The sequence below is a fragment of the Ursus arctos genome, unplaced genomic scaffold (genome assembly GCF_023065955.2).
Source record: "Ursus arctos isolate Adak ecotype North America unplaced genomic scaffold, UrsArc2.0 scaffold_3, whole genome shotgun sequence".
Lineage (NCBI taxonomy): Eukaryota > Metazoa > Chordata > Mammalia > Carnivora > Ursidae > Ursus > Ursus arctos.
Window position 1 is genome coordinate 71,677,010 of NW_026622985.1, and position 7,647 is coordinate 71,684,656.

The following is a 7,647-nucleotide window of genomic DNA, read 5'->3' on the forward strand; positions in this document are numbered from 1 at the left end:
GATGTTAAAAGGTGTTTATTAGGATCCAACTGCTGTGGGGAAGTGGGGAGAGTGTAACTGTGTGGAAAAAAACGTTTAAGTACTATGCAGGTTCCACAAAGGCAAAGCCTCAACCAACTTAGTGTGGAGCTCTAAAGCAAGAATGCTCATCCCGGCATCCTGCCTTGGCAAGATGGCCGGACCTCTGTATGGTGGCCTCACTCAGTCATTCATTGTAGGATACTCTGGGAAGGGCATAACTTCTACCAAGGCTGTAGCTAAGGCAGAGCCTGAAGGAGCTGACCATACAACTCCATGATTCTATCTTTAGGGCATAGAGAGAACACATCCACATATCACAAACTGTGGGCCTATGAGGATATTTTGTGTGTCCAGTCATGTTTTATGTATATTGAGTATGACTAGCCAATCTCCTTCAATTGCATTTCATAGCTGAATACTAGAACCATTTTGTTTTGCTATCCCTTGCATATAGTATCCTCTCCTCTGCCTCACCTCTGACCCTTCAGTTCTACTGCCAGAATCACACGAGGAAATTTTATTCTTAATGTCATGAAAAAGATATATTCAAGAGTGAACTTTGGGTATGCCTGTGTTGAAAAAAGCTCCTCAGTTTGTCTGGAATGAGTAAGAAATCTCTATCCCTGATACCATTCCATAGTAACCCCAGGGAAAGAAAGAAGTTCAGAAGTTGCAACAAGGCATGGAGATTAAGACAGCTGGTAAAATAGAGCAAGAACATAAAAAGGGCATATAGCATGAAGAAAGAGCACAATATCAAAATGAAAGTACTATGAATATAGTAATCTAGTCCGTGCCAGAACAGAAGAAACCCTGATCAGGGACACATCAGAAACAAGATTTGGATGTAAAATTGAGCAAAGCTCGTGAAGTAAGGATTTAGATCTATATTCAATTTGGTAATCCTTACAACCTTGCATATATCTGGGGATCAATAAATGTATCTTAGAATGAGTGATCTGAAAGTAGAACACATAGCTAAATTCATGCAGAAGTAGAAAAAGTACTGATTACACTTGCTGGTGACTGTTCTGTGTATGGGGCAGAGCCCATCTGCTATACCAGATGCCCAGTGGTTGATTGGACAACAAGCCTGTGGGAGGCAAAAGGCATCTCTCTGAGAAGGCCACCAGGAAAGAGGCCAATGCAACTGTGCCAGGACTACTCCTAACCTCCGTCAATAGCCTCATAGTCATATTGAGTTCCTTAATTTAACCGGAAAGCTCTGCAAATGTGTGAAGAGATGACAGAGTTTCATTTCATGGCTTAAAATAAACAACCTTTGAATGTTTCTGATAAAAATGAATTCATATGGTATCTGTTAGACAAACCTCTGCTATTTGGGTTGGCTGTGCCTTCCTTTAAAAACACTAGGACAGCAATATTTTCTGTAAATATTTAATTATACAATATTTCTGAATTGACCCTTAATTTTCAGTGAATTACATGTGAGAAATCTATGTATTTCTTAACATTTGAAGGTTTTATTTAGCTCTAATTATATGGACAGAACGAACTTGAAAATAAGTTAATTAACTTTCGATTTCAGATTTCTAATTCCCTCACTTGCACCAAGAATTTTGAAACACAATTATGCAACATTCGCGTTAAATTTGTACCTTATTTTTCCCGTGTCATCATAGACTTGATGTCATAGCTTCCTGTAACCAAAGTTAAACATTTTGCTTTAACAGAAAGCATGTTAATTTTCTAATCCTAAAATGTCTTATCTATATATGAAAGTTTTCTTCTCTTTCCTTCTTTACCCTTTTCTTCCCTCGGTTTCTCTCTCTCTTACACACACACACACACACACACACACACACACACTCACCCACACACAGTAATTTTGCTACTATATACTAGGTTTAGTTCCAGAGGGAATTCTTATTAATAGTACTGGGTACATACATCTCCCAGGTGCCATGTTAACTAGAGGTCTTGCTTGAGTCACATCAAGTCTTCACAGTAACTCCAGAGGCAAGCACTGTTGTTCTTTTTGCACAGATGAGGAAATTGAAGCCCAGAGGGTTTCAGTGATGGGCCCCAATCCACACAGCTGCAAGTGGTTGGAGTGGGATTGAATCCAATGTTTCCCAGACTCCAGAGCACACGATCAATCAGATCTTTCCGCTGCTTTCTTGTCTTTGAAATACTGAGTAGCTTTAGAGGAAGAGAGAAAATAGGAGCAATATTTCTGTGTAGTGACCTGGTGGTATATTACATGTGCCTCTTCATTTCGGAGTCTGCTCAACTCTACCTAATACCCAGCAAGACATTAGAAATGGCCACAGGTGAAGTTTCCGGGTGGTGTCACCTAGTCAATACAACATGGCATTTTGGGAAGAGTTCAGTATAACATGAGATGGGATAGGAAAAAAGCATTGAATGTGAATGAAAAAAAAAACTGTAAAAGATAACAGGGCTGTTTATAGGGAGACAAAAAGCTGGAAAACATTGGCTTTGTCTTATCTGCCTTAAACAGAGTCTGTGAATTGTGTATCTCAAATATAAGAACAAGGAATTCTGGGCTCAGGAAAGATTATTAACTTAACTTGATTTCTTATAAAAGAAAATGAAGTAATTCCTCAAATCAAATAGCAATATATATTTTTTCAATGTAAATGCTGTTCAACAAAGGGTAGTCATGTACAGTGCTTTTTTCAGTATTCTAAATTTAATCAGCCAAATTCTTCTTGTGACAACTTGCACTAAATCTTTATCAATGAAAGAAATATATCTTAATCATAAAGCTTTATTTCAGGACAGGGTTGAGGGAAGAATAAAAACAGTATGTGTCAAATAGATGTAGGTCTGAATGCACACTATATTACTAAATAGCCACTTAACCTTTGACAATAAGCTAAGCTTATGTGTCAGTTTCTTTATCTATAAAATGGGGACAACAGCAGACAATCTCACTGAGGATTGGAGAGAATTAAATGAGATAATGTATGAGAGAACTTATATGTCACTGATACCATTTATTGGCATATACTATAAATGGTATATGTCATTTATAGGGTTTATTATAAATTACAGATTTTAAGTTTTGACTTAGTTATCTTACTTAGAAATAGATCTAATTCTAAATCACACTCCCAGATTTCTGCCAATATAAAGGCACAAAACTCTCACAGTGTTCTTGGTGCAGAAGCTATGTCTTCCCTAGTCAGACTTCATAATTCCTTCCTGAACCATGCTGTGATATTACTCTAGTTTTAGACAGATGGCAGTAAGAGGGTCTTGAGAATAAGCATCTATTTGCAAAATGCCAGGTGAGGTTATTACAGGGCCTTCATGCAAGGGAAGGCTGGTCTTCTCTTTCACTGGTAAAGCAGGAGCAGGGTGACTCGGGCTTGAAGACTCTGAGCTTTACTTGTATCCAATCCAATGAACCCTGTTCAACTATGAGGATCCCACTCTCTTCCAAGTTTGTCCTAACCTTTACAAGAGAGAATTGATGAGGCTGCAAATTTAACTTGTTATAATTTTGCAACTCACTCAATTAAAGTTTGTGTCTGATTTTAATTAAGACCAGGCCTGTGGCTACAAAGAATAAGGGCTTATTTTAAGACTGTCATAGAATTTCTACAGCTATCTGACTCTAACTTGAGCTGAGAATTTAAAGAGCTGAGCTTGCTGTTTTTTTCTTTCTGTAAGTGTTCAAGTGCAGTCCTTGGGGTCATCATGACTGCAGAAAAGTTGAGTGAAGCAGTCACTTAGTCCCCCAAGGAAGTTAGCCTCATCGCCGTAAAAGACAGGTGATAATATGATTAGTCATGATGTCACTACATGATGAGGATTAGTCGCATCCCATTTCCCATTTGTAAGGAGCTCAGTACTATATTTCTGACTAAAGGCAAGACCAAACTGATTCCAAATTCCCATCTTTGAGGATCTCCCTTTTGAGTTCCCACTCCTGGTACTAATGACTCAGTCAGCCAGTGAGGAGGTAGACATCACATTGGTTATTTTAACAGAAAGAATTTAACAGAAAGAATTGTTAATTAGAGATTGAAAAGTGAAAAAAGCAAAAGGGAATGTTAATGTGTCATAGGGGTCAGCAACTACAAGAAGCTGCTAGCAACCTTAGGGATTAGCAACAGAGGAAAGACTTAGAAATTACTAAAAATTAGAAGCATGAATGAAGGGTCCTTCAGGGCTGAAATCGCACTTCTGAGGAAGGGATGCTGGCGCTTCTGAGGGGGTACCATGAGTCTTATTCCATGAGCAGTGGAAAACTATCTGCTGTTTTCAGAATGAAGGCACATTGGTAACATAACAACAGGAACAGGAAGGGAAAAGAGGGTTTAAAGTGAAACAGGAAGGAGGGTGTATCTTTTTTTTCTTCTTTCAGTCTTTTTGTCTCTCTCTGAACACCCTTTCTTGGCAGAATCTAATAGGGAGCCAGTTGGCAAACAGAAGTGTGGTTTGCAGAGTCCCAGGCACAGCACCACAGAGCAGAGGATGGATTTGGATCTAGGGAAAATAATAACTTACAGAGGGAGTTTGGCTTGCAACACACACACAAAAAAACGAGATACATGTATTTTATATATATGAAGGAATGAACACATCTTTCACTTATAATCCATTAAATTAATTTATGATTTATAAATTTGGGAGCAGTAATTTGAGTTATAAAAGAAAAATTACTACTTATAAAATAGGTCATTTATTCAATAACATAGGAAATTAAATATGGATAGCTTCAATGTGGTAAAAAGTAATAATATGCATCTGCCTTTATAAAGCAATGTGAATACAGCATATAATACTTTAAGAATAATATTCTCATACAAAATAAAGATGAAACAAGAATGCGTAATCAATCTTCTTGTGTCTACCCCCCACTTAGTATATTAATTCTACATGGATATATTTATTTTTTTCAAATCATCCTAAAATACTTAAATTTCCTTTTGTCAGGGGGGAAATGTCATATAATATTTTCTTTTGCTTTTGCATCAGGTATAATCCCTACTTTATTCATAAGGTAGTGGATGATTCAACCTCACCATACCAGTTTTTCTCAGCATTATCTATCTCTCTTCCAGTAGAATAGAAGCAAGTATAGAGTCACTATTTCAACTGCCCTTGTTTTTTGTTTGTTTGTTTTTGTTTGTTGGTTTTTTAAGATTCCTGATGCATAGAATCCCATTCCTATACTAGTCCTACTCAGATATTACCTACTCTTTAGGGCCCAGAGTAAATGCTTTTGGCTTCCCTGGCTATACATTATGTATCTGATACTCATACGTAGCAGAAGGTAACATTGAGATGGTAAATTGTGTTTTTTCTTTCACTGCATTACCTTTGTTCCAATCTAAGCTTTTTCTAGTTTATTAGTATTTACTAGCCTCAGAGAAAATAACAGATGACACTACCTTTCTCAGTCCTCTGTAAAAGTCTAAACTCTATGTGGGTGTCTGTAGGGTAAGCTGAGTGAGCCAGGCAATCCAAGTGCTAGGACTGTGAGGAAAGAGCAAGACTCAGAAGAGGAGGATGCATAGAGGGTCTGTGGAAGCTAACCCATAGGCACCAGAGCACCCAATTTTGTCAAATGTCCTGTGCTCACAAGAAGGGTCATGAAGCAGCCAAGCCACTCATTGAGAGATTGCTTCAGGTGATAGAATCTGGCCTTTGTAGATAAAGCACCTGAGTCTAAACCAAGCTTTAGGAGGTAACAACACAGTTTAAGAAAGCACACTTCTGATATATTCTTCCATTAGTATTTGAGACTGGACTGACTAGGATAATTGCTAATGAAAAAGATACAACTATTAGGCATCTTTCATTCCACATATTGCGACACTGAAATACTACTATTTATGTATGATTTCTGCTTCTTTTTATTTATTTATTTGTTTCAAAATTAAAAAAAAACAGTTTTATTGAGGTATCACTGACATTTAATTCAATGCATATATTTAAAATAAGTGCACAATTCAATAAATTTTGACATATATATAAATGATATGTACCATACATTCATGTTTAGACACACATTTGTATACATATATGTTCATATATGTGAACATATATGTTCACAAATGTGTATATATGCCTACATATATGGCTATACAAATATGCATGTGTATTTACATACATACATACATGCATAGTTATGAAATCATCATCACAATCAGGATAATGAACATAGTTAGCATACCTACATTGTTCCTTGTGACCTTTTTTTTCCCACATGCACCCTTATGTTTATTGCAGCATTGTTTACAACAGCCAAATTATGAAAATAGCCCAAGTGTCCATCCTTAGATGAATGGATAAAGAAGAACTGGTATGTATTCACACACACACAATCACACACACACACACACACACACACACACACACACACACACCCACAATGGAATATTACTTAGCCATGAGAAAGAATGAAATCCTGCCGTTTGCAACAACATGGATGGATCTAGAGAATATAATGCTAAGCTAAATAAGCCAGGTAGAGAAAGACAAGTATTATATGATTTCATTCATATGTGGAATTTATGAATCAAAACGAACAAAGAACAAAAAAGACACAAACCAAAACACGGACTCTTAACTATAGAAAACAAACTGATGGCTACCAGAGGGGAAGTGGGTGGGGAGATGGGTGAAACAGGTGAAGAAAACCTATCCTGATGAACACCAAGCAATGTAAAGAAATACCTCTCATTTATAAATAGTTCTACAATGAGCAAAATTTTATACGTTATGTTTGGCTGTATTTTCACAAGCATAATGCAATAATAAAACTCTTTAGGCCCTCATTTCTTCTGCTTCTCCAATATTTTGTTTAGGGATGTAGAAGAATAAGTAACTTGCTAAGTATTTAGTGTCAATCTACATACTAATGATTGTGATTGAAGAAATTTCATTTTATTACTATAATTTTCACTTTAATTCTGGAAAATGGCATTTTGCTTTTTATTTGGCAAATAAAATCTTCTACGAATTCTTAATGAGATACATGTGGAAATCCATTAAAGGTTTATTTCCCAATGGCCATATTTAATGCAAAATTACAAGGGCTAAAAAGTCATTTACAGAGCTTTAGTTAAGGAACAGGAATAAACTGACAGACTTTTAGCCACACAAAAAGAATATATTTTTATTGGCTGAATTTCAGATAATGGCAAGGTTATGCTACTATTGACAGATATTCTTCACCTACCTGTAAAAATTGCTTTATGCTTCTGGGTGTTATTAATAAGCAAGTCTTTTACCTTTAACAATAAGCAAAATTTAAAATACATCATCTTGTACTTAATTTTTGCCATTATTCTTTTTTTTTTTTTTTTTTTTTTTTAAAGATTTTATTATTTATTTATTCGACAGAGATAGAGACAGCCAGCGAGAGAGGGAACACAAGCAGGGGGAGTGGGAGAGGAAGAAGCAGGCTCACAGCGGAGGAGCCCGATGTGGGACTCGATCCCGGCACGCCGGGATCACGCCCTGAGCCGAAGGCAGACGCTTTAACGACTGCGCTACCCAGGCGCCCAATTTTTGCCATTATTCTTAAACAAATGTAATTTTTACATGTACAATCATTATTTCTTTATTATCTGTCTGACTTTACCCCAAAATAATATTTGCAATCACTAAAGTTCAGATAGA